General features: G+C 43.7%; 1 protein-coding gene across 1 annotated transcript in view; it reads right to left on the reverse strand.

Moving 5' to 3' along the window:
• Positions 1–26683, reverse strand: part of LOC126284412 (serine/threonine-protein kinase BRSK2) — a 1848446-nt gene that overhangs the window by 1439635 nt on the left and 382128 nt on the right. Inside the window, exon 2 of the mRNA XM_049983324.1 lies at positions 19159–19222. The gene's annotated coding sequence lies outside the window, so the exon portion shown is untranslated. The remainder of the gene's footprint in view (positions 1–19158; positions 19223–26683) is intronic.

The raw sequence follows: 26683 nt of genomic DNA on the forward strand, positions 1-26683 counted from the left end.
GCGGAACAAATTGATACGTGCCTATAACTTTTTGTATGAATGGTCGGACAGCGTTTAAAAAGGGATATATGTCTATGGAATAAATACTTGCTTCTGTATAAAAAACGTTACGACGTACACTGCGTACCAAAATACTCGCCTCTTTATGTAATATCATTTGCCGAAAATCTAGTTCCCATAACATCTTCCCCTCTCCAGTTGGTCGTTCTAAGCTCATTATCCCGAATTATTGGGAATCTCCACCAGCTTTAAACCTAAATGGTACAAATATCTACTTCTCTACCTCAAGTAGTCTAGGAGTAGTAATAGATGAAAATCTAAATCGCACTGAGCACTTAACTCCAATGCTCAAGAAAGCATCAGCATCTCTCCATGTCATACAAATGTACAGAAAGCTCTTCCCCGCTGACCTGAAAAAGGAACTTACACAAATGCTTCCAGATTATTATGATTACAGCGAGATTATCCTACAAGGTTGAAAGGTTACAAGCCGTCTGGTTTGCCACCTCCCATTTACTCGTGTACCCTACATTAATCTGCACCTTGTATCAACTTGCTATCGGCAGGGCACTTTAGTTTCATCAAGCTTAAGCCTCATGACGTTATTTAATGCTGAGTAATGTATTTTACAAAACTGCAGTGTTTGTCAGTCGATGCTTGTAGTTCCATTCTAAGAATGCGTGAGAATCGCTCAGTTCGCACAGAACGCGGATTGCGACAAGGGGCACCGCACGGGTGGCTTTGTTCCGGCTTACATGAGTCAAGTAGCCTCCTGAGAAGGATCACGGAACTCCCACGTGAATCAAGCTAAGACGAGCTTCATGGTATTCGGCACGGTTAGGCTCTGTAGAAGGGTAACGGCGATAGTCTCAAGTACTGGCTGCCACCTAATAACAGACGGTAGGAAGTCACAAGTCCCGGAATTTTCGGGCCTTCGTGACGGGAAGAGAAGTCTTGCGGAGTTCTCGGCGCGTTGGTTAGCTTGTGGAAATTCAGATGTATGTAAACAACGCTGTGATTTTCACATCGCCTACTGACGTCAGGAGGGAATTTCTAGAGCAATCTAGCGAAGAAGATGTGCTGTGATTGGCCAACGTGTGGAGACAACCTGTGATGCGAATTTGTTAAATGTGGCAGTTTTCACGCTAATGGCGGAGACCGTAATTTGTTTACTGATTGACGGTTGCGACAGGATTGGTGCAACCAGCAAAGATGGAAGGAGGACACGTGGAAAAGAAACTTGGTTTGGACGTGGAAGGCGAAAAGTCTCTTGATTTCAGACGTTGGATGGGGCTTTTGGAGTCCTGACGAGAGAGATTCTGGACCTTCACAGGCTACCACGCACGGCCGACTTACCACTGCAGCAGGTTGGTGATGATGGCAAAAGGGAACGCACCGTTGCCACAGTACCATCAATCCCGGATCCAGTGTTAGTATCGTTTCCATTTATTATTCAATCAACCAGTGGAGTAACTAAAACATTTGGTGGGTTGCATTCGTATTAGTGATGGGATGTGCAACTAGGATGCGGTACTGCTCCCACCACCTGTGTCGTACCTTTATTGCAATTACATTTCTTGATAGTCATGTCACTTAGTCTTATTCTATGTTATTGCTTCAAACATAAAAAAACACCAATTTCATTTTACTTGCATTTCATTTGAAGTAAATTGCACTTTCCTCCAGTTAATTATTATTTTCAGATAATCCATGTTAGGGTCTCTTTTGAGATAGCGATTCCAATGGGCAATTAAAATATAACATCGACTGTTCAGGGGTGTGTAACGGAGTCCTGACAGTTCCATCATTCCGGTAGCATTTCACATCGACACACGCAATGTCTTTCATGGGAAAGTTCACGGCATCCGGAGCTGGTTATGGACGCCTGTGTTCGACATATATGTAACGTTCCACTCTCTGACCGTATTTGACCATCATATGCGGCCGCGGTTGTCTCGCGGTTAAGGCGCTCAGTCCGGAACCGCGTGAATGCTACGGTCGCAGGTTCGAATCCTGCCTCGGGCATGGATGTGTGTGGTGTCTGTAGGTTAGTTAGATTTAAGTAGTTCTAAATTCTAGGGGACTGATGACCACAGATGTTAAGTCCCATAGTGCTCAGAGCCATTTGAACCATCATATGTACAGTTTTCCTGGCTGCGTGCAGACAGACGCCGAGATCTTCATACTCACTGTCACGTCTACTGTCTTATCAACCTACACTTGTCCCTATTTCTCTCCTCGACCTTAACGCTCTTGTCTGAACAATATGGCAGAAACACCTGTTCCGTCAGACTAAAAGCCCTTCTGTTCCAGTCCATCACTCAGCTACTTTCGCAAAGTCCTTTCCAGTAGCATGAACCCGACTGTGAAATAACCTCGCTCATTATATCAGAGAACGAAGTTATAAGTCCAGTTACAAAAGACAGTTAATGACGTCTCTACTGAAGCAACAATAATGTCTGCTTTTTATCCCGTAGCACTCGTTACCTCTATTTTGTACACCAACAAATACGTTTTTTATCTACCATTACCGTTATAATCATTATTAATGTCTTTATGATTATTATTAGTGTTATTATTATTAGTGGCAGCAGCAGCAGTCGCATTAGCTGTAGTAGAATTACTGATAGTATAAATTTTATTCGTTCTTCGACAGGTATTAACTTAGTCTCTACATACATTCAAATTTCTTTATTGCTATTTGTCACATTAAAAGTATTATGTCTTAAGTAATTATGATGTAAAAAATGCTGTACGTGCGACGCCCTGGTATGGTGTATCAGAGGGCCTAATGGCTCTAATCTGATCAGCTTAAATAAATAAAAAAAATATATGAAATGTGATGGATTTTGTGACTTCTCACGCCATCTGACGTGAAATGATAGCCGTGGCGGTTTGTAACAACGCCAGGTGAATGGATGGTATACGGACAAACAGAAATTCTTTTATGGACAGCAAGAGATCTCTAAAAACCAAGAAACAGCCTTAACTGAAAGTAGGTAGATGATATTGGAAAACATGCAGGAGCTGGTCCCAAAAAAACATTTCATGCGCCTTAAGCTCTCCAGTGGTAGATGCTGTATTTTGGTTTGGCTACCTTAAGGTGCATGAAATCTTTCAGCGGCAGTTTTCTTCGTCCCACGCTGTAGCTGAAGACGATAGTGCATGGCACAAACGGAAGTCCCGTGTATGACGGTGATAATGATATTAACAAATATTTTCGCAATGCTGTCTGAGCCGTGCTGCGGCTCGCGTTGCTGTTTGTAGTTTTCCGCCCTCTGTTGGAGGCCAGACGGTATCCTTTACTTGGCATGGTTGTGGTTGTTTGTCTTCTTCTCGTCTTGACTGGCGTCACTCGTTTCGCAAGCGTTGCCTGTTCGCTATTGGCAGCAGCGGCGGTTACCGACATGAAGTAACTACGGCCCTATCGTTGGGGCGACGCGGTTTTTCTGTGTCGTGTGAGTGGCCACTTCGGTTGGGGACTCAGGAGAAGCCAGGTCCGCGCAGTCCCAGAACTCGCTGGCGGCACACATGGACTGCCGGATGGAAGGGCTGTGGTCACGAGGGTGCAGGACCTCCTCGTAAACCAGATCCAGCAAGCTTTAAGATGAGTGCATTTCAAATCCAAGTAGAGCGGAGTCAGTCACCCGTGTGGGGCTCGTAGTACGTTTGTGATGTTGTGACAGATTACCATCGTACCGTCATGTTCAGTTTGGTGGATCTGCCTATCGCTTAGTATTTGAAGACCCTACTGTGTTAAAAGCACTTGGCTCAGTGATTAGACGGTCTGGTTACTCAACTGTGAATTAATAAAGCAGTGAAGAGATTTGTTTCATTCTGTCACAGTCACAGTGAGTTCAGTGTGCGTTTGTGTGTCTTATGAATTTGATATCACTCATTTGGTACTTGGTTTTGACTCACTTTGTGAGTGTTTCCGCAGTGACGTGTGGTTGCTGATTCTGCATCGTTACATTTCGATTTGCCTCGCACGCAAATCGAGTGGGGTTTTAGTTACTGTTAATTTGTCTCGTGTTCTGTACTGTTACTTGTTTGTTTAGATTTTCGGGTTTGTCGAATCGGACGGAAATCTGGTAGTGGTTCCTTTCTCGTTCCGGGCGCTCTAAATACAGTATTCTGGGGACGTAGTGCAGACCGCCGGTTCCGACTCTGTCGTATTGTTCCATCGTTGCATTTGGTTTATTGGACGTCAGGTAGCGGAAGCAAGATTATCATTAGTCATTCGTTAGACTGCCTCAGTTACCATCTTGTGAAGTGAATGCAACTCTTGGCTGCCTATCTCATCGCTCGCGAAACTGTTTGTTCTCAGAGGTCGATTCCTCTAGCACCGTCTGTGACTGGCCCTTGTCTTTTATTATTGTATTATTTATTACCAGACCTTGTAATGCCTACATGGCTAGTTAATAGTTCTGGTCGCCTTCTGGAATTAATGTAACAGTGTAAGGGTTGTGTTACAAGGTTTAACATCATTTTATTTCACCCATTTAGTGATCAGTTGCTTTTTCTATTTTTAATTAACCGTTGCTATTGTATTTCCTGTTTTACGGCAGGTTTCTAAATTTTTAATATAATGGCCGTTCCTGGCGGGTAAGGCCTTCATCCGTAATAGTGGTTAATTCTAATTTTGTACTGGTAAGTAAGCCTTAAAACCTTATTTACAGCCATGTCTGGTGTCTGATGTCTGAGGCCATCTCCTGTGTCTGTGGCTACTTACCTTCATATTTTAATATTTGAAAGTTGTAAATTGCAGCGAGTTCTTAAAAAAATTCTTAATTTATTGCCATTCTTGGCGTATAAGGCCTTGAGCCGTGATCACAGTGGCTTGTTTTTAAAACATTATCTGCTGTATCTGTATTTTATGGTGATTAGCTGAATTGTAACGCACTGAAAACACTATTTTACACAGTTGTTCATTCCTTCATTAATGACGTGTGGTATTTTTATTTATTGTTGTGTCTGGAATTACTGGTTTAAGGGGGTAGGACGTCAAACGGGCTGACTTGGAGCAGGAGAGGCACCAGAAGACATTTTATTTCCACTGTCTATAATTTACAAGTGAATTCATAAAACTTTGTGAGCATGACCAGGTAGGATTCAGGATTCACACTCGTAGCAGCGGAAGTTCAAAAACATAACAAAATAATTTTTTTTACACGTGAAATTTCATCATTTCTTCGCTTACTATTAGCTGCATTTGTTGCTATATGTACACTTTGCTTCATAAGTAAGAGAGACTGTTCGATGAATTTTGCACAGTATACAAACAGGTGTCTGAAACTCTAGATTCTATTTAATTTATGAAGAAATGAATGAGCTGTTAAGTTTTAAACTTTATGTTTAGAAAAAAATCAAATTTTGTAGTTAATTATCTCAATTTTTACCACAGTTTTTAATAGATTTGGAAAATTTTAGAGTTTCATACACCTGTATGTATGGTTTGTATGCTGTGCAAAATTCATCAAAGAATCTCTCTTACTTGTGAAGAAAAATGTACCTATAGCAACAAATGCAGCCAACAGTAAGTAAAAAAATGCAATTCCACTGCTATGAGTGTGAATCCTGAATCCTTCCTGGTCATGCTGACAAAGTTTTATGAATTTATTTGTAAAAGCCGGCCGGAGTGGCAGTGCGGTTCTAGGCGCTACAGTCTGGAACCGAGCGACCGCTACGGTCGCAGATTCGAATCCTGCCTCGGGCATTGATGTGTGTGCTGTCCTTAGGTTAGTTAGGCTTAATTAGTTCTAAGTTCTAGGCGAGTGATGACCTCGGAAGTTAAGTCGCAGAGTGCTCAGAGCCAATTATTTGGAAAAGTATACACAGTAGAAAATAAAATGTTCTGTGGTGCCTCTCCTGCTCCAAGTCGGCCCGTTTGACGTCCTACCCCCTTAAATTAAATGTGTATAACTGTAAAAGGCAACCAATAGTAACTTGGTCCCGTCCATAATCGTAACCGGATCCTGCCTTCCCTTTACGACCAGGTTTCACTGTGTGTCAGGCAGGTCGCACTCCGTGTTTGCGATTAATATTCACCTGTGTCTGGCATAAAGCAGTGAGTGTGTATGCTGCGCGTGTCCGTCTCTGCCACACGTACAAAAAAGTCAGCAGCGTGTGAAGTAGATGGCCGAGCAGCAGCAGCGGCAGCTGCTCAGGGCCGGTGCTGTTTTATATGGGCGGAGGGCGGCTTCTAAATCTCATCCGGCTGATGGGTCTGGCTGTGGGTGGCTCCGGCTGGCCGGAATTACTGGGCCAGCCAGCAGGCAGCGTCATAAGCCGCAGCGGGGCTGGCGCTCCGCCAGGGGCTGCGGAGCCCTGCCGCGCCGCTGCACTCGGCACTGCGTGGGCACTGCGTCACGGAGGCAGGCACGCCTCCTCCACAGTAAAGCCGAGCTACGGCGTCGTTTCATGGTCGAGATAACACGTCCGGTACCCATACACGAGTATTTCTCAAATTGCAAAAAGAATTTTTCTAAGGAGTAAAAGCATGAAGAATTCTACAAGACACTGACGGAACAAAATGCTATAACAAAAATATTTACCGTAGAGTAGTGAAATATCGGGAATACATCTGTCTAGGTAACATATTTAAGTTATTAAAATTGCAAGATCACAGGACAACACAAGCGCGATATGACCCATCGTAAATGTGAAATGATGGTACAATCGTGGACAAAACGAGCGAGACCCCTCGCCTTTTCGTTATGCTGATCCTCACAGCCTTAAAGTCTGCTACGCGGCATAACAGGCAAGGCGACGAAGTGCTACCAACATACTATACACAGGCGGTAATTGAAAACTATCCGAACTTCGTCAGACTGTTTTAAAACATGGGTAAGACTATATTAATGCTGATTAGTGTGTTAAACACAACACGTAAATATAAGATATAAATGAAAGAAGAAACGCTAATTAGTATGAACTGTACTAATGAAAATTAATTTCACCTTATCGAGATAACACAACTGCTCTATTAAGACAAAGTACCCCAGATCGTTACGAATTAGCAAAATATTATGCGCATACGGCCGCGAAACGGTCTGTGTCAGCGTTCCGACCAGTCATACTGGGTTACCGTTGCTGGCCTACGATGAAAGTGTGCAAATTTAGCAATGCGTGAAGAGTCATAACGAACTTCCGATAAAAATCATTTAGTTCCACGCTTAAGTCAATTCAGTTATGGAGAGAACCGGAAGAAATACGCAGTAACAAGTATAAAATTCTACAAGAGTATCACATTGACAACCAAAGGGCGCCGGTGCAGAATTATCATACTAAATTTACTCGCTAATAACAGCATTTTGTTATTTCGATAAACATCCCGAATGATTGTCACATAGGCGGGCGGTGACATAAAGGTAAAAAATTCATGTTTTCGAGTCCAGAAATCTCTGTGCAACTGAAACTGCAGATCATTTTGCCATTTTCATTGCGAAATTGCCGGCTTATTCGTGTCTGGGGTAATAATAGAGGGCTGTTTGCCTGGGAAAGCCGTTAGCATAGTGAAAGGTGTTTGCTACTGCAAGGAAGGTCTGGTTTGCTTTCGGTTCTCATCTCGATGGAGGCAGATAGACTATCGGTAAATCAATTTTAAGAAATTCTCTCGCCCCCAATACGTTTATTGCTACATTTATTCTGTACCGGCGCCCTGTGGATGTCAATATGATACTCTTGTAGAACTTCATACTTGTTACTGCCTACTTCTTCCGCTCCTGTCAATAACTGAATTAACTTAAGCGTGGCACTGAATGATTTTAAACACAATTTCGTTACGATTCTTCACGCATTGCTAAATTTGCACCCTTTCATGGTAGGTCAGCAACGGTAACCCAGTATGACTGGTCTGAACGTTGACACAGACCGTTTCGCAGACGAATGCGCATAATATTTTGCTAATTCCTAACGGCCTGGGGTTATTTGTCTTACTACAACAGTTGTTATCTCGATAAGCCGAAATTAATTTTTATTAGTACAGTTCATACTAATTAGCGTTTCTTCTTTCATTTATATCTTATATTTACGTGCTGTGTTTAACACACTAATCAGCATTAATATAGTCATACACATGATTGAAAACAGTCTGACCAATTTCGGATAGTTTTTCAATTTCAGGCCTATACATAGTACGTCGGCTGCACTTCGTCGCCTTGCCTGTTATGCTGTGTAGCAGACTTTAAAGCTGTGAGGATCAGCATAACGAAAAGGCGAGAGGCCTCGCTCGTTTTGTCCACGACTGTACATGAATAGCCGGTATAAACGACAGAATGTTGAATACAAGCATAAAAACGTGCTTCCATTGTGTTGTACAGGACGGATGTCAGTTTGTTTGATGGAGTTCCATCCCTGCTACACTTCGTCAGTCAATACAACAACGGTTAATCCTGTCCATGTATGACGTTGCAGTTGTCACATGATGTCCAATATGTGTTCGACTGGAGATAGATATGGTGATTGAGCAGGGCAAGGCAACATTTCGACACCCTGTAGAGCACGTTCGGTTACAATAGTGGTAGGTGGGCAAGCGAAAACCTCCTGTAATGCTGTTCATGGAAGGAAGCACAATAAATCCAATCACCAGAATGACGTACATATTGAAACATCCCCTTAGGAAAATTTATATTTTACTGTGCTGGTAAACCCCATTACGTTATTTGATTTTCAAACAGCTGAGCATAACTGAACGTACTCAGACATTTATCTCTTTACTTATTTTAATCATCACTAAACTCACACACAATATTTTTACCGCAACTCAATCTGACTTTCAATAATCCCTACAAAAGAATTGCCCTGACTAACAATAACCTATACCTTTCATGAATCACTTACCTCACAAAAATCTTCGTTACTCTAACTACTGCAATACAGCGAGCGCCAATACTGCCAGCTGAATAAAAGATTCTAACTACTGAAGGCACTAACTACTGATAGGCATAGTTAGCAAATTAAAGATTTTGATAGAGAACAAAATGTATTTACCTTAATAGTGTTCAAAAGTCATAATATACATATATCAGTTCATGACATCCAGTCTTGCCAGCCAGAGTGGCCGAGCGGTTCTAGGCGCTACAGTCTGGAACCGCGTGACTGCTGCGGTCGCAGGTTCGAATCCTGCCTCGGGCATGGGTGTGTGTGATGTCCTTAGGTTAGTTAGGTTTAAGTAGTTCTAACTTTTAGGAGCTGGTGACTTCATATGTTAAGTCCCATAGTGCTCAGAGACATGTTTTAGTCTTACAAATTTACTGTTTCTGATGGATACACGTCCAGATCACCCGCTCTCAAAACTCCGGCATCTCTCTCCCCACATCCACCACTGCTGGCGGTTCACCTCCAACTGCGCAACGCTACGCACTGTTCACATCCAACTGCCCAACACTACAATAGCAAATATTCCAACAATGGAAATCAGCCACAGACTGCACACAGCACAGCCAGTGATTTTCATACAGAGCGCTACGTGGCGTTACCGACATAAAAACCTAAACAGCCTACTTACAATATTTCCAGTCAGGGTGCGTGGAATTGCCACCAGAGTGCTCCTGCTGGCATACGAAATCGCATCCCTGACCATGACTCCAGGTGTAAGTCCACTGTGACTAGCATGCAGACACGTGGGTTACTGGCCCTCAACTGGCCTCCTTAAGACCAGCATACGGCCATCACTGACGCTGAGGAAAAGCCAGCTTTCATCAGAAAACACATCAGACCTCCACCCTGCCCTCCAGTGAGCTCTCGTTTGACACCACTGAAGTCGCAGATGGCGGTGGTTTGGGGTTAGTGGAAAGCACGCCGAAAGGCGTCTGGCTCGGAGTCGTCCTTGGTAACCGATCTGTAGCAATTCGTTGTGTCACTGTGGAGCCAACTGCTACTCAGATTGCTGCTGCATATGCAGTATGATGTACCACAGTGAGGCGTAGCGCCGTATAACGATCCTGCCTTGGAGGTGGTTAAGTGGGAGATGTGTCTCAGAGCTGGAAAGTGACAGATGGTGATGCGAGACTGGACACTCTATCAGCCGATAGAGGACAGTATTCGATAAGGGGACTGTGATTTTAGTTCCGATTGTGCCCACAAGAGTGTTATTATGTATTTTTGTGTATGTAAAATGTTATAAATGTGTTTTACCTGTATGAATGATGCGTGAGTGTCGTTTAAGGTAATATGAAGATAATTGTTCAAAGAGTTATGTAGTAGGATTTAGTCTGGGAACATTTCGAAGAAGTATAGAAATGGACAAAGGGGGGTTTTGTCGAATAGATTTTTAAAGTAAGTTTATGGTAAAGGAAAAGTTGATTCAGGTATTAATAAAAATAGTAAATAACTTTTTGCATAAGCAAAACTTCAGCATATTGGATAATTACGTCGGTGAAAAGTGCAGTCGTTAGGTTTGCTATTTTGCGTTTGGTTATGGATGAAAAGCGCGGGCTGACGCGGGAGAATGTTGTTTTACTGTTGGCTGTCGAGTGAACTGACCAATGGTAAAGCAATATTCTTCACGCGCCTTTCTCTGATGGTAGAGAAGACAGAGTATTCCAGAGAAGTGCTCGAAGCCTAGCCATGAAAGAGATCGGACGTGTGCAGTAGTAGTTCCGATGAAAATGGTAAGTTGCCGGATCTAGCAGTGTTTCATAGATCAAAAGTGTTGTAAAGTGACGGCATAATTATTCCGATGTTTGTGTAGAAATTTCGGAATTTTTAAGTACATTTTATGACGAGGAAAGACATATATTCCGCGTGGCGTATTGAGCAGGTCGGTGGCTAAAAACTGAGACTGCATTAGGTACCGACAAACTTAATATTTGGCGAGCATTCTGAATAAGAAGCAGTCAGTATTTTTGTAGCTATTACGTTTTCGGGTAATGCAACAGCATAAACTTGCTAAAGTGAGTGAAAGTTATTGTGAGTGACTGTGTTAAGACTAGCACTGGCTTGGCAGTGATACTTGTTCACCTAAGTTTCAGAATATATTAATTGAGGACAAAATTTCCAACCTTTCATTTCGTGTTTCTCCCGAAACGTAGGTTAGTGACTTAAATTGCAACCTGGTTCACGTCGAAGTACAGTAGGTTTCACTCGGCTTCCCTACTGATGATATGCTGAGACAATGTTTGCAGGTAGGTGCAGGTCCGTCGTAAAGGGACGGAAAGAATCGCGCCGCCGCAACAGCCATACGGCAAGGACGATGGTGCCCCGTCGCTGTGGCCGCCCATAGCCCAGTCTCCCTCTGACTGTACATTCTGGTGACCACCGCTGCTAGCAATAATGTACAGTGGCTACAGACCTGGCACGTGTTTCTGCAGTCTAGTATAAGGAACATACACCGTCTTGTACGCCTATTACACGACCTCGTTCAAGCCCAGTAATCTGCTGATCGTAGCGTCTTCGTCGTCTTTAAAGGTATGTCTAATCTCAAAGTTAACTAACGCTCACGACTGCTACAGCGTATTCAAAGGAAATCTACTAACGCCACTCTTACGCGACTGGCGAGAAATCTGAATACACATCGTCTTTCGGATCTAGAATTTCGAATGTAGAAGCACGTCGATCGACGCACAACTCGCTATTGTCGTTGCGATTTTTTTCCCTTTGGTGATTGAATATTTCGTAATGATTATAAAATTTACAATTGTTACATGTGAAACTGCTACACCACGAAGGCGTCCCCCGCAAACGCAAGGAGCAACGCCATCATCATTTGATACATAATGAAAGATTACGCAGCGGAGTGTTCCTTTCAAATATCTTACTTGGATGCTTTTATTTATCCACAGCTGGAATGATTTTCTTCGAGAAAGTCATTTTCCTACGTCGATTGTATTATTTTGAAATAACTGTTTTATTTCACTTTTTAGCGACCAGATGTTAGGGCCAGTCAAAAAAGAACGAGCTGGAGGGTGTAAAACTAAATTCGCGGAAGGGATCGTGATGATATTGCCTACGGAAGTAGGTGTTGTCCCTGTAAAGTCGCTTAGGCTCCAAAAGCGCAACTAGAGGGACCACGAGCACACACACCCACGCAACGACGCTCGTCCATGTTCCTCAGCACTTTTACAGGGGCCACACCTTCTCCCGTAGGCAATAGCGTTTCGGTTCCTTCACTTGGCTTAATTTTACAGCTTCCAGCTCTTTCTTTATCAGCGACACTAATAATTTCGCCTCCTAGGGCGTTATGAAGCTACATCGCTGTAAAACAAAAATGGAGTCCATGTACCATAATAAATTAAACACATATGCGTGGAGTACCCAACAGGTGATGGAGCCCAAACATAGTAATGGGCACAGCTATATTGGACATTAAATCCGTAAGAGCAAAGGGAAAAATGTGCGACTCTTACATGGGGCCTGTCACTGTTACAGCAAAAAACACACTAGTATAGCTATTTGAAGTTAAAATACACATGGCATGGTCACATGGCATGGTCAAATTATCCTTAATGTTAGTTCTGGCGGACTTTTGATATCAAAATGATATCAAATTAATAACCATTTCCTAGTTTCCAAAATGGGTCTGAGATAATTTATAGTTAATGACCAATTTTAGACAGCGAAATCCAATCCAAAGTAGTATTTCTTCGCTACTGCAGATAAAGTGTCAAAATGATGATAGCTCTGTCCAAATTACAAGGGTCGGTGAGTAGTATCAATTACGATAAAAGCTGTAAGAATACTGAATTCATTCCCCACTAATCATACGGTTAGAAATAGATATCCGACTATCCTACCAATAAAAATATAAGTGAGAAACTGAATGAATTTGCAGAATGTGATACGCTTTGACTGAGGCCAAACCGAATATAAAAAAATCATGTGAGCTTTTAAGTGTTACATAAATATAAATTGCACTTCATCGTGTTGTCAATATCAGTGTTCAAAATATTTTTCTATTGATTTGAAGTTTCTTTAGGTTTTAGAGTTCATTGCAGGAACTGGCCGACATCTGGTCTTTCTCAGGAATAAAGCTCTCAGAAGAGATGAGAACCACTGTTATACATACCAAGTATTTCTTCCCTTACGATATATTTCCAGCGCATGAATTTGTGGTTGTTCCGCTTCTTGGTCTGCTGGGCTTCACGGCAGACTTGGAAGCTACGAAACGTCAAATTCCACAAACATCAGTCAGTCGCCCGGGACCACTTGGTCCCTGCTGTGTTAAAATGGATCCCGCAGAGACCGGGCAACCGCAATATCGTATGTACGCTCAGTGCAGGAGAGCTAGGCCACAGTTATCGGCGTGATCAAGTCATCAGTGGGAACCAATTATCGGTACGTAAAGAGTCTGCTGTTGTCTTTATAGGGTCCATGGCGGCCATAGCTCGAGTGTATAGCCGTGTCCTGCAAGCCAAACAACACGGACATTCAGCTGACCTGTTCACCTCAGATATCTACTAAACAGTTTGCGAAATCTTAATTCTGTATTAATTGTGAAGAAGCCTCTTACTAAATAATATATGGACTCTCTTCATAGCTATTGAGCAAGATGATGGGAGTGGTTGACACGCTGGGATCGCATTCGAGAGGGCGATGCTACAAATTTACGTCCAACGACTCTGGTTTTGTTTTCCGCGAATTACCTAAATCGCCCTGGCAAATTCCGGGATGGTTTCTTTCAAAAGGCGTTTCCAGTTCACATCCTCATCCTTGAAACACTGAGCTTGTTCTCTGTCTCTAATGACCTCGATGTGGACAGGACGTGAGACCCTAACGTTTCTTTCTTTTTATTTTCACGGCTCTATTAAATACAGATATAGCTATCAACTTTGATTATTCAGACAGGAATAATAACGTCTGACGGTAGTACTGTAGCTCCGAGACAGACAATTTCAATGACGGTTTGTTCTTCAAGATCAGGTGATTAGTTTCAGAGAACTCAGGTCCTTTGAGTTTTCAATGGGGAACCTATTTCTGTCTTATACAGAACTTCGGGCTGTTATACGGAACTGTCGTGTCTGGCTGATTAAATGGTCCAGCTTCACGCAGAAAAACAGATTCGATTTAAAAAAGAACAGTTGAGTGAAATCTAATTTGTACTGTCCAGTCAGAGTAATGTGACCACTTGTCAAAACCCTGAATACCTTTTGCAACACGGACGTGCAGGAAGAGAGTCCCGAGGTTCTTCGAAGGTACCGGCTCGGAGTAACGCCGCCTCAAGTGCCGTGTCGAGCTGCGCCAGGTTTCTCAGCTGAGGATCCAGGCGGAACATTGTCCGATTGAGGTGATACCACAGATTCTCAACTGGGTTTCAATCCGGGGATTCTGGTGGCCATACTTCGAACCATTCACTTAAATTTGCAGCTGTATGACACATTGCATTGTCATGCTGGTAGATGCCATCGTGTTGAGGAAGAAAGTAACTGCATGTAGGGGTGGATACGGTCCCCAAGGATAAATGGACACTTTTGTTGATCCATGGTGCCGCCCTGAATGACTAGATCGCGCAGCGAATGCTACGAAAACATTCTCCAGGCCATAACTCTCCCTGTTTCGGCTTGGACCATTACACTGATTGTTGCAGGGCCGTACACGCCAATGGCCATCTGCCCAACGGAGCACAGAACGTGATTCATCTGGAAAGGCCACCTGTCGTCACTCAGTGGACGCCCAGTTGCAGTACTGATCTGCAAATTCCAGGCTTTGCAGCTGATGAACAGCAGCTGGCAGGGTCGCATGAACCAGCACCTGTTGCACAGGCAAATTCGCAGCAATGTTCGCTCAATGGTCGTTGAGAACACACTGTTAGCCGCCGCTTGGTTTATTTGGGTGGTCAATTGGTTGAAAGCTGCACGTTTATTCGCCCGCATACATCTCCACAGCCGTCGTTCACCTGTCATCTACAGCCCACGGTGAGCCACTGCAGCCTCGGCGGTGGCTTCGAATAGCGAAATTTTCCTATGCACGGTATATTTCAACCACGATGGTACACAAACAGTTTACAACTTCCAGAATGAGATTTTCACTCTGCAGCGGAGTGTGCGCTGATATGAAACTTCCTGGCAGGTTAAAACTGTGTGCCGGACCGAGACTCAAACTCGGGACCTTTGTCTTTCGCGGGCAAGTGCTCTACCAACTGAGCTACCAAAGCACAACTCACGACCCGTCCTCACAGCTTTACTTTCACCAGTACCTCATCTCCTACCTACCAAACTTTACAGAAGCAGCTCTCCTGCGAACCTTGCAGAACTAGCACTCCTGAAAGAAGGGATATTGCGGAGACATGGCTTAGCCATGCAAGGTTCGCAGGAGAACTTCTGTGAAGTTTGGAAGGTAGGAGACGAGGTACTGGCGTAAGCAAAGCTGTGAGGACGGGGCGTGAGTCGTGCATTGGTAACTCAGCTGGTAGACCACTTGCCCGCGAAAGGCAAAGGTCCAGAGTTAGAGTCTCGGTCCTGCACACACTTTTAATCTGCCAGAAAGTTTCAGTTTACAGCTTACCCGTTTGGAAGTGCTTCCACTCTTCAACCGAAAGCCAATGATCATGCCGTTTTGAACATCAAACAAATTGCTCTGTTTGCGCATTACGGCTGCGACTGCACTGTTTTGCGCGTCCTCCCCCACCCCTCCTAATGTTGCCACCTGCCGTCTGTAAGTGGTTGTTGCACGTTGACGTCGAACGTAGGTAATGAGACTGGATCGTATAAAAGTGACATTAATCACAATTGGCCATGTGGTGGTTCAGCCGATGCCTCAGCTGGATAACAAAGGACGTGGCATCTTTCGACGATTCAAAAGTAAAGTAAGGTAACAATTACTTTGTTGTTTCTGGCAGTGTGCACGTCTGAAATCGAACTGGTTTGATATACGCAGAACTGAGGTATAAAGACTATCGAGCAGTAAAATCGCCTGTTGACAAGATACACGCTAAAGTTTTCAAAAGTAGGACTACGTACGAAAAACCAACTAAAAGGAAATCGCGAACGAATATGTTCGTAAATATTTCTTTAATAATTTATTTATGTTACCAAATTTAGCTGAAGCTAACATGTGGGTCATGAGCAACTGCTGTCAAAACAAGTATTCCGTTCGCGTAGTTCGTTGCAGACTTACTCGTTACCTCCTGTTTAGTATTCCAGTGCCCTTCTAGTGGCAACTTTTAGCAAATTCGCTGAATTGTCACTTTTGTTGGACAGTTCTGTCGAGATACCCTTCTGTGTACAACTCACCTTTCTTTTCGGGTTTGTTATGGTTTCTCCATACAGAAGTACCATATCTCGTTTCTCTCGGTATTTGAAATACATTTATTTCTTCAAACTATCCAACACTTGACACAAGTGTGCGACACAGACAAAATAAAATCTACATTTACTCTGAGCCCCCTTTATATCGATATTGCAACTATGTCATCTTTTTGTCCGGCGTGACGTATTTCTTAATTTAAATATGAAATCACGAACTTCCAAGTAAGACAACAATTGCTTTCATGATTAAAAATGCTAAATCGCCCCTGTTTATTCCTCTCAATCCTCTCCTGTCCTCTCCCTCACTATCCATACCCTCTTGTCATCTCCCTGTCCATCCCCTCCTCTATCCACTCAATCTGCCCCAGCTATGCCCATCAGCACGCATCTACAAAAAGGTCGATAAAGCAGACCGATATTACTTCAACACAACGCACTTGTCATCCACTGTAACCTACACGTCAAGGGCTTGAAAACCGTTTTTTGTCCGTGATGTACAGACTGTAGTGCAAAGCAGGTCGATAAAGCAGCGTGATACTAGTCCAAACCGCCGCGGCTATTGTGTGTGCATGACTGTGTACATGTTGGGACCCAGAAACCATTTCTTGGCTCAGAAAAGCAGGTTGGTAACGCAGGCACATATTATTCCTACACAATACACAACATGTGCAGGTCTGTTCGCGTTAGAGCTAGAGCGTTATAAACCCCAAAGTGTTGATACTCGGGAAGTTTCCTCTATTTGTGTGCAAAATTTGGCTGAAATTGATCCACTTAGTTTAGGAGATCTTGAAACACACACACACACACACACACACACACACACACACACACACACACACACACACACACACAATATGCTGCTCTCTCTCTCTCTCTCTCTCCCTCTCTCCCTGTGTGTGTGTGTGTGTGTGTGTGTGTGTGTGTGTGTGTGTGTGTGTGTGTGTGTGTGTGTGTGTGTGTGTTTGCAATGGCTTGGAAAACGTTCAAATGTGTGTGAATTCCTAAGGGACCAAACTGCTTAAGTCATCGGTCCCTAGACTTACATACTACTTACACTAACTTGAACTAACTTATGGTAAGAACAACACACACACACCCATGACCGAGGGAGGACTCGAAGCCCTGACGGGAGGAGCCGTTCAATCTACGACATGGCGCCTCTAACCGCGCGGCCACTCCGCCCGGCTGCAATGGTTTGGAGCCACACAGGATAGTCATGTGGTCTATGGCACCTTACCGCGGCTCACACGGCTCCCACCGGCAGAGGTTCGAGACCTCCCTTGGGCATGGGTGTGTGTGTTGTCCTTAGCATAAGTCAGTGAAGTTAGATTAAGTAGTGTGTAATGCTAGGGACCGATGATCTCAGCAGTTTGTTCCCATAGCAACTTACCACCACCAATGGCTTGGAGCCCCATGCTCGTCTCACATATACTCTTACCAGAGTTAAGAGCCCCCTGAGAGGTGGAACAGTCTGAAGCCTCTATTACTTACATTTCCCTCCAGCACTGAATGGTTTACATTTAACTTGAGTTTATTATATTCTGTAAGTTACACAACATTTACAAACGTTGCTGTGACTATGGAAACACTGTATAATGTCTCTATCAGTTTTTTACTATCAAGAATATTTAAATAAATTATCTAAATTTTTGTTTGCGATCACGATTTAGATTCCTCGCTAAGTTGCTGTATCGATATGCAATCCTAGATACTGCAGTTACCAAGAACCAATAACCTCTCTTCCCTCCACTATCGAGTCTTTAAAGAATCGAACTGGATGAATTTAGTCTGAGTAATTAGTGCAATTATGAGTACTGCTGCCTCAAGTCATATATACAGTTTGTAACTTTAATACTTAGTGTGGTATACGTTAACGCAAGATTATGCCTCTTAATGATTAGCGTATGACAGCATTTTAATTTTATTAATTATTTTAATAGTTATATAAAAACAAAAGTAACCCCACACCCTCTGAAAAGGCCTTGAAGGTCCAACGGTACCGATCAGCCGCCGTGTCATCCTTAGCCCTTAGGCGTCACCAGATGCGGATACGGAGGGGCATGTGGTTAGCATATCGCTGTACCATGCATTGTCCGTTTTCATGACCGGTTTCGCTACTTTTAAATCAAGTATCTCCTCAATAGGCCTCACATGAAGTGAGTGCACCAAGCCTGGCAACAGCACTGAGCAGGTACAGACAGTGACCCATCCAAGTGTCAGCCAAGCCCGACAGCGCTTAGCCTCAGTGATGTGGCGGGAACCAGTTTTACCACACTTTTGTCGTCAATCCCAGCCGGTCTAGTAACAGGTCCTCGCGACTTTACAAACGGCACAAGTCGACCGTACAGTGGGAATGCCCTCTGGCAGTACTACTTTAAATACGGGCCCGCGTTCACGTCCTGTCATTTGCCTGTTATCTCTTGAAGCCTTTCGGACCGTGGCATACGATACAGTGTTGGACCATTGCCAGTTATGCGGTTTTATCTCTGGCTCACGACAGCCTTGATGAACTCGCGACACTGTTTCTAGCCAGTCGTTTACAAAGTGAACGTAGTCATTACGGAGCAACAGAAACTGCCCTTAGCTCCACAAAAAATGACTGAGCACTATGGGACTCAACTGCTGTGGTCATCAGTCCCCTAGAACTTAGAACTACTTAAACCTAACTAACCTAAGGACATCACACACATCCATGCCCGAGGCAGGATTCGAACCTGCGACCGTAGCAGTTGCACGGTTCCGGACTGCGCGCCTAGAACCACGAGCCTTAGCTCCACATTTCATCTCGTCACTACATGCCAAGTGATAGTGATCTCATGCTACCTACATCGAGTAAGACAGAAAAGTGGCAATGAGGCCATTAATGGCGCTACAGAGGCCAGAGAAAAAATTTAAATGCATTGTTTCTATGATAATTTACACAACTGTATGAATATTGCGAGGAATAATTCAAAGATTTATGACACAGTCTTACCTTTCTGTTGCGCCGTCAGCTGTCACAGCTGCCTTTATGGCTGTAGGCCGTTGGCGAGCCGGTCCTGCAAATAAGATGTACCGGTAAGCAGTTTACATATTAATTATACTACTAGACAAAAAATAGTGAAGCATCCGCAAGATATGGCCGAGCCCTGCTGTGGCTCGCGTTGTTGCTGTTTGTAGATTTCCGCCCTCTGTTGGAGGACAGACGGTATCGTTTAGTTGGCATGGTTGTGGTTGTTTGTCTTCTTCTCGTGTTGACTGGCGCCACCCGGTTTCGCAAACGTTGCCTGTCCACTAGTGGCAGCAGCGGCGGTTATCGATATGTAGTAACTGTTGCCCCATCTTTGGGGCGACGTCGTTGTTTTGCCGGGTCGTGTGAGTGACGAGTTCGGCTGGGGACTGAGAACAAGCCAGGTCCGGGCAGTGTGATAACACACCGGGGCCACTGGCGGCACCCATGGACTGCTGGATGGAAGGGCTGTGGTCACGAGGCTGTACGACTTCGTTGTAAACCGGATCCTGTAAGCTTTAAAATGAGTGCACTTCAATCCAAGTAGAGGAACCTCCAGCATTGTGATATCCCGCGATTCTTCAGTGACTTGGGTTCGTGCTGCTGCTCGTAGTGTTGCCGAGGCAAAGAAAAGCGAGTGGAGTGCTTGGTGAAGGCGGATCTGATTACCTTTCCTCGACTTCTTATTACTATTTACTGCGTTCAGCTTGTTACAATTTGTTAAGTTCAACAAGAGGTAATTTTTCTTGCCTGGTGGTCGCTAACGCCCCAGTAACCTGCCCTGAGAGTTAGTGTATGTAACGGCAGTGTACAATTGCTCGCCTTGCCGCTGTTGTCCGGTAAGGCGTATAGTTTTGACAGCTTTCTTGATTTTAGGCTTGTTGGTGATTCTTCCACTCTGGTGGTAGTCATTCCTTTCTCATTCCGGGGGCTCCAAACGCAGTATTCTGGACGTAGTGCAGACCGCCGGTTCCGGCTTCGGCGTATTGTTCCATCGTTGCATTTGGTTTATCGGACGTCAGGTAGCTTCAGAAAGATTACCATTACTGATTCTTTAGACTGCCACTAGTCTGAGTTACCATCTTGGGAAGTGAATGCAACTCTCGGCTGCCTATTTCATCGCTCGCGAAAGTGTTGCCGTACCTTCTCAGAGGTCGATTCTTGGAGCACCGTCTGGATCAGTCACTTGTTTTTTTTGTTTTTTTTTAATTAACTTTTGCTATTGTATTTGCTGTTTTACAGCAGGTTTTAAATTTTTTTTATATTATTGCCTTTCCTGGAGTGTAAGGCCTTCAGCCGTGATTGTAGTCATTTGCTTTAAAATTCAAATTTGGTGTTTGTATTTTAGCACTAAGTCTTATAACCTTATTTACTGCCATTCCTGGAGTCTGATTCCTTCTGCTGTGTTTGTGGCGACTTACCTTATTATTGCAATACCTGTAATTTGTAAATTGCAGCGAGTTCTAAACAATTCTCAATTTATTGCCATTCCTGGCGTGTAAGGCCTTCTGCCCAGATCGCAGTGGCTTGCTTTTAAAACATTATCTGCTGTATCTGTATTTAATGGTGATTTGCTAAATTGTAGCTCACTGAAAACACTATTTGCGCTGTTGTTTATTCCGTCATTAATAATGTGCGGTATTTTTTATTTGTTGCTGAGTCTGGAATTACCGGTTTAAAATAAATTGTGTTTAATTGTAAAAGCCAACCAATAGTAACTGATTATGGCCCCGTCCACAATCGTAACCGAATCCTGCCTTCCCTTGACTACCATCAGGTTTCAATGGCTGCATGTCAATGTAACTTCGTACACATACACTCCATCGGCGCGTGTGTAAATGATAAGAGCTGGAAATCTCTGTGTCAGGTAGAAACACCAGTGTGCATTACTGTTGTTCGTTTCTAGTTTTTTACTAGGCGTAGCATGATGTATAAGAGGGAGTCAACAGCGCTAAATGCTGAGTGACTACTTGGAACCATGGCAACGACCTAAGGAGAGCTACAGTTCTCCCAATGTTTTGGAGAGGCACAGCAGAATTTTTTTGGCGCCATGGTGTAGGGACCCATCGAGTATAGCTCCAGCTCACGGCTGGTAGGGACTTAGGGAAATCTGACGGCACAGCGGTACATCACAAACATCCTGCGTCTCACCTGTTACCCCTCATGCGATAGTGGCGCGGTGCCATTTTCCAACAGGAGAATGCCCGTCCACACATGGTACGTGTCTCTATGAACCCGTCTGCGTTATGTTGAGGTACTCCCGTGGCCAAAAGATCTCTTGATCTGTCATCGATGGAACATGTGTGGGACCACCTCGGGAGTGGATACATCCCAGTGCTGGGATCGAGGATACCAAGGACCAGTTTCAGTAGCTGTGGTTCAGCTCGCTCAGGAGAGGGTGCCATCGCTTCATGACATCCTTTTCAACCGATTCAGTGTGTGGATGCAGGGCAGAGGGGGTGCAACGTCTTACTGTGCTAACTGAGTTCATGACACCCAGTTCTTTATAAATTTCAGTCGATATTATAGTCACTAAAATAGCATCACATACCCTCTAGGATCTCTGTGTTTAATATTAACACGTTAGTCACGCTTAATAACTCAGTGATTAATTCAGTCCTTATACTAAATTTTCCCAATTTTAATTAAATGGTGTGTCTGCCCTGAAAAATTTTGTTGTACACTAAACTTACAGTAAACTACATAGTTTCACATAGGGTAACTTCCCCTGGTTTCTGTTTGCAAATCACTTTACAAATAACCGTTCTCCCATTAATACCCCGGTTTCCTGCTACGTTTCGACTTGACAGCCTCCTGTAACCTCGTCAGGAGAATTTGGTAGCATGCTCCTGCGATGATTTTGCCCTGACGAGCATAATCTGTTAGCGTCACATCATGACAGTCTACAAAACTCTCCGCATCACCTGGCCCGGTGATTGGTCTTCGCCTTTCTCGGTACTGCATGCTTTGCACCTTTGTTTAGGGTCACAGCGAGACCCACAGGGCTCCTCCATGGTTATTAGGAGGCTGAAGACTTTCCTGTCTCGGTCTGGCAGGCTGCTTGAACGAGTGTGGACAGTCATGGAGCTGAGCGAGTGGAGATACTTGTCATGATCAAAATACTGAGCAAGTTGTTGAAATCTGATCCACGAATCACATTCACTTTATCGCACTCTCACATCAATAATCATATGTCGGCCTTCGGGCACCAAAGCTTTGAATTCTCCGCCAGTGCTTTTTCTTCACAGAAATGGTCTTCCACTTCCTTGTTTGTCATTCAGACTTCTTTCACCACACTGTAAGTGTATGAGCCGCACGACCACTGCGATACGGTAGTGTATTCTTGCCATGCAAAATGGCTCTGAGCACTATGGGACTTAACATCTGACGTCATCAGTCCCCTAGTCTTAGAACTAAACTACTGACCATTAAAATCGCTACACCAAGAAGAAATGCAGATGATAAACGGGTATTCATTGGACAAATATATTATAATAGAACTGCCATGTGATTACATTTTCACGCAATTTCGGTGCATTGATCCTGAGAAATCAAGAGTAGTGATTGGCGTATTGCGACCAGCCAGTTGCTCGGCCACCATTCACCAGACGTTTCCAAATGGTGAGAGATCTGGAGAATGTGCTGGCCAGGGCAGCAGTCGAACATTTTCTGTATCCAGAAAGGCCCGTACAGGACCTGCAACATGCGGTCGTGCATTATCCTGCTGAAATGTAACGTCCACTGTTCAAAGTGCTGTCAGTGCGAACAAGAGGTGACCGAGACGTGTAACGAATGGCACCCCGTACCATCAAGCCGGTTATACGCCAGTATGGCGATGACGAATACACGCTTCCCATGTGCGTTCACCGCGATCTCGCCAAACACGGAAGCAACCATCATCATGCTGTATGCAGAACCTGGATTCATCCGAAAAAATTACGTTTTGCCATTCGTGCACCCAGGTTCGTCGTTGAGTACACCATCGCAGGCGCTCCTGTCTGTGATGCAGCGTCAAGGGTAACCGCAGCTATGGTCTCGGAGCTGATGCTCCATGTTTCTGCAAACGTCGTCGAACTGTTCGTGCAAATGGTTGTTGTCTTGCAAACGTTGCAATCTGTTGACTCAGGGATCGAAACGTGGCTGCACGATCCGTTACAGCCGTGCAGATAAGATGCCTGTCATATCGACTGCTAGTGATACGAGGCCGTTGGGATCCAGCACGGGGTTCCGTATTGCCCTCCTGAACCCATTGATTCGATATTTTGCTAATAGTCATTGGATCTCGACCAACGCGAGCAGCAGTGTCGCGATACGATAAACCGCAATCGCGATAGGATACAATCCGACCTTTATCAAAGGCGGAAACGTAATGGTAAGCATTTCTCCTCCTTAAACGAGACATCACAACAACGTTTTACCAGGCAACGCTGGTAAAGTGCTGTTTGTGTATGAGAAATCTGTTGGAAACTTTCCTCGTGTCAGCACGTTGTAGGTGTCGCAATCGGCGCCAACCTTGTGCGAATGCTCTGATAAGCTTATCATTTGCATATCACATCATCATCTTCCTGTCGGTTAAATTTCGCGTCTGTAGCACGTCATCTTCGTGGTGTAGCAATTTTACTGGCCAGTAGTGTACTTAAACCTAACTGACCTAAGGACATCACACACATCCTTGTCCGAGGCACGATTCGAACCTGCGACCGTAAACGCAGCGCGGTTCCGGACTGAAGCGCCACAGCGGCCGGCTTCTTGCGATAAACTTCCACCTACTCAGCATAGATTGCTGCAGCGTTGTTCCGCTTCAAATGCAGTAAACGAAGTACCGATCGATACTCTACTTCTTGGATGGGTTACACCACTTTGTTTTGGGTTCTCCACCGGAGTACTACGGTACTGTGGCGTAGCTAAAGTAACGGTCCCTACCCCTTCCGAACTAATTAACTAACTAGGGCGAATTAGAGAGTGTTCTTTGCAGGACATACCACTGCGTCGGACAGGCTAATGGCACGAACTATCCCTCACCAATAGTTGTGTGTTCCAAATAATCCAGTCCCCACTCCAATTAAGCAGTCATGTTAGTTATTTGACAAACATTATTTCTTCGACATTTCTGTCAAAAACAATTTCTGTTCACTATGCAAGAGATAAGTTGCAGATCAACCACGCCCAAAGTTGGTTTTTGATTAAGTCAACAGTAAAAGAGAAAAATCATACTTATACTAATTATATTGATGTTGTCATAATTTTATTCGTCGTTTTCTTCGAATATAAGGGGGTATGATCTTGGTGCAAAAGTCACGTATTTAAACAAGATTCACATCTATGTAACCAATGTCTCTTAATAGTGCATTCTTCAAACAACTGAGAGTGTAATTAACTTCTGTTTACATGAGCAAAAATGCGTATGATCGATTTTTTATATGATACAAAATCATTTCCATATATTTCACATGATCAAATTCGGAACAAATCTTCGAAACTTCACAAAATGTGTTCCATGCTTGAAATCAGGGCAAGTCCAGACTCTCATCCCCACAGTCGTCACAATCAGTAATTGAAACAGGCTTGCTTACAACTTCACTACCACATTAGGATTACTTCTCTGCATACAAACTTCAGAGAGTTACACAGAACAAAAACAAAGATGTTGCATTGCAACAGATCACAGACTTCCATTTATACAGGGTGTTACAAAAAGGTGCGGCCAAACTTTCAGGAAACATTCTTCACACACAAAGAAAGGAAATATGTTATGTGGACATGTGTCCGGAAACGCTTACTTTCCATGTTAGAGCTCATTTTATTACTTCTCTCCAAATCGCATTAATCATTGAATGGAAACACACAGCAACAGAACGTACCAGCGTGACTTCAAACACTTTGTTACAGGAAATGTTCAAAATGTCCTCCGTTAGCGAGGATCCATGCATCCACCCTCCGTCGCATGGAATCCGTGATGCGCTGATGCAGCCCTGGAGAATGGCGTATTGTATCACAGCCATCCACAATACGAGCACTAAGAGTCTCTACATTTGGTACCGGGGTTGCGTAGACAAGAGCTTTCAAATGCTTCCATAAATGAAAGTCAAGAGGGTTGTTGTCAGGAGAGCGTGGAGGCCATGGAATTTGTCCGCCTCTACCAATCCATCGGTCACCGAATCTGTTGTTGAGAAGCGTACGAATACTTCGTCTGAAATGTGCAGGAGCTCCATCGTGCATGAACCACATGTTGTGTCGTAGTTGTAAAGGCACATGTTCTAACAGCACAGGTAGAGTATCCCGTATGAAATCATGATAACGTGCTCCATTGAGAGCAGGTGGAAGAAACTAATATGAGCTCTAACATGGAAATTAAGCGTTTCCGGACACATGTCCGCATAACATCTTTTCTTTATTTGTGTGTGAGGAATGTTTCCTGAAATTTTGGCCGTACCTTTTTGTAACACCCTGTATAGATGTAGTGCAACTTAAATTACATTTACGTAGAAACTATTATTTAACTCCGAAACACATTCTGTAAAACATAGTTTGTTGGATAAGTTTTAAATTTTTTATAGCCGTTTTCTAATAGTTTGAGTTTGCTGAGTAAACGTTCAGCTGCTGATACCTGGTATAGTAAAGCAAGACAGATCATATGAGACAAATAATGCTTTAAGATAACGGGCGAAAATATCTAGTAAAGGATATTCAAAATATAGAGGAAATAATATAAAATTATCTACTAAATTTCAAACGAAGGCCGCCAAGTATCAAAATGGATTCGCAATCACACAAGGAGAAAATATATTTTGTAACTGCTAGGAAATATTGCAAGGACGAGTGTTGTATCGAGATGTTCATTAGACATAATTGTATCGTTATTTACTATTTAATAGGCGTTACCAATGTATAGGTTCGTCTCAGTGTGAAGGGCTACGGTGACCATTTAGCAAAGAGACGTTCCAGTACACCTACAAGTTCCCTTATTGACAATTCAGAGATTTGTTTATCTTACGTCTTGTAAAGTTCTCTCGGTGTCTCAGTCTCGATACTGGTCTTCTCCTCACCCACAATTAGTGGCTTAACCAGTCGAATGTGAATAATGGAATGAGAAACGGGAAAATCACGACCCTAGTTTAAATCAAAAGCCTCACAATAGTGCCATGTCACCATGATTTAATGAAAAAGCAAGGAAAAAAGTGTGTTAAGACCCAGTTACACACTCTCTAATCTGTACGTAAATGTTCTCAAAGGCACAGTCATATCCGGTAATCAGTTTTACGAGAAAACATGTTCGGTTCACTGTACATGCATGTTGCCTCTCCGAAAGCTAGTCCGAGACTGTGTAGTGAGCTTTCTTTAGTGTTTCGCGCCAGCCTGAACAGGAAATATTTCTGATTGGTCGATTTAATAGCAAATGGTGGATATCATTAAACAAAAATTCTGAAATATGAGCTTCACTTTGGAGTTATTGCAATCATGATTAATAACCTGTCAGTGAGGACAATTCCGATAATCCACGTGAAAAGGG

This window comes from Schistocerca gregaria, chromosome 8 (genome assembly GCF_023897955.1).
Source record: "Schistocerca gregaria isolate iqSchGreg1 chromosome 8, iqSchGreg1.2, whole genome shotgun sequence".
Lineage (NCBI taxonomy): Eukaryota > Metazoa > Arthropoda > Insecta > Orthoptera > Acrididae > Schistocerca > Schistocerca gregaria.